Source organism: Asparagus officinalis, chromosome 5, assembly GCF_001876935.1.
Source record: "Asparagus officinalis chromosome 5, Aspof.V1, whole genome shotgun sequence".
In the NCBI taxonomy this organism is placed as follows: Eukaryota; Viridiplantae; Streptophyta; class Magnoliopsida; order Asparagales; family Asparagaceae; genus Asparagus; species Asparagus officinalis.
In genome coordinates, this window is record NC_033798.1 from 109,559,751 (window position 1) to 109,561,522 (window position 1,772).

The following is a 1,772-nucleotide window of genomic DNA, read 5'->3' on the forward strand; positions in this document are numbered from 1 at the left end:
GAGGGGACAAGTGAGGTGTCCCCCTCCTATTGGATAATGAGTTGGTCATCATTAATGATAGCCAACTCATTATCCAATAGGAGGGGAACACCTCACTTGTCCCCTCTATTGGTCCCATATTTTGGGTCCATGTAGCAAAGCTCTATTATGATATGACACGTCGTACTACTTTTCTATTCTATTCTCTTTCTCTTGCTACTTCCCTCAGATTGTAAATTGTGATCACAAATACTTTAAACTGATACGTATAAAATTCCACTCCTATCTTCTTTTTTCTTACTTTTGATCAAACTTGTAAATTTTCTGGAATTTGATAGTTACTTTCATTTTCTTAATTTAATATAAGGCAAGGTTTTAGCTATTATTTCATAGAAGTAAGTAGGCATCACTTATTATTATTATTATTATTATTATTATTTGGATTCTCTTCAATACAATAAATCATTTGTAGTTGGCCAATAGGAAAAATCATTTTTTTAATTTCCCCACTGTAGTTTATTAATGAAAGCTATAACATATATTAAATAAAGACACGTAAATATATAATTTCTTACATTAGTTATATATTAGAAACAACGGTTTCTCTATAGAGTGTCCATGGGCACTCTGTAAGAGATGAGAGAGATAGAAAGAAATGAATGAAGAGGGGGACCTCCTCATTTGCATTAGGATCCCCTCCTCATTCATTTCTCTCTATCTCTCTCCTCTCTTAGGGGCTGTTTGGTTCCCTGTTTTTTAGGTAAAGGCTCTCTTGAAAGCCTGCCAAAAGTACCAAAAGTGTCACTTTTTGACAGGCTTTCAGTCAAAATCTTCTTTTTTAGAGGCGATTTTGGTGAAAGTCTGCCAAAAAGTGACACTTTTGGCACTTTTGACAGGTTTTCAAGAGAGCATTTTTCCTCAAAGTCAGGGAACCAAACAGCCCCTTATAGAGTGCCCATGGGCACTCTATAGAAAACCCGTAGAAACAATTACAATCTTAGAAATGTTATGATTAATAGTTAATGGTCTGTCTACTATTAATTAGTGAAAGTATAAAGACAAAGAGCGTTGATAAAGGGACCAAAAATATGGGACAAATGGAGTGGACACGTGAGATGTCCCTCCCTATTGTATAATGAGCTAACATGATCAACTTATTATGTAATAGGGAGGGAACACCTCAAGTGTCCCCTCCTTTAGTCTCAAATTTTGGATGCTTAGAGTATTTTTCTAGAGACAAATAAAAAATAACTCCTGACCAGCAAAATCCATCTCCCACAACTGGTCCAAATCAATATCGAAAAGAAGCTGAAAAGATGGAGGTAGTTTCTTTATCCTTATCAAGCCTTTTTGATGAAAGCAACAAGCTTCGCCGTGAGCTCCGCCCCCTTCTCACACCCAGGCTTCATCAGATGAAACACGTGCCCCTCACCCTCCGTCTCCACGAACTCCAGCTCCCCTCCCCGCTCTTTCACCCCCTTCAACGCCTCGAAATACTCGATCCCTCTCTCCCTCAAAAAATCCTCCGCCGCCACGCAAACCACCGCCCTCCGGCAAGCCTCCACCCTCATCCCCTTCCCCTTATCAACCATCGGACAATGCTTTACATTCCCAATCTCCTCCTCGCTCAAAAACCCCCAAAACTCCTCCGCCTTCTTCCTCTCCTCCTCATCGTCATCAGCGATCTCCTTGCCGAAGTACGGGTGAATGAGAATCATCCCTTCTATCTTCAAACCACTCTCAGCAGCTCTCACCACCATATCGTGGGTGATGTTGGCCCCGGCGCTGTCGCC

The 1,772-nt window shown here is 40.6% G+C and overlaps 1 pseudogene; it reads right to left on the reverse strand.

Annotated features, from left to right (window-relative positions):
• The window catches only part of LOC109840641, a 1,303-nt pseudogene continuing 522 nt past the window's right edge, over positions 992-1,772 (reverse strand).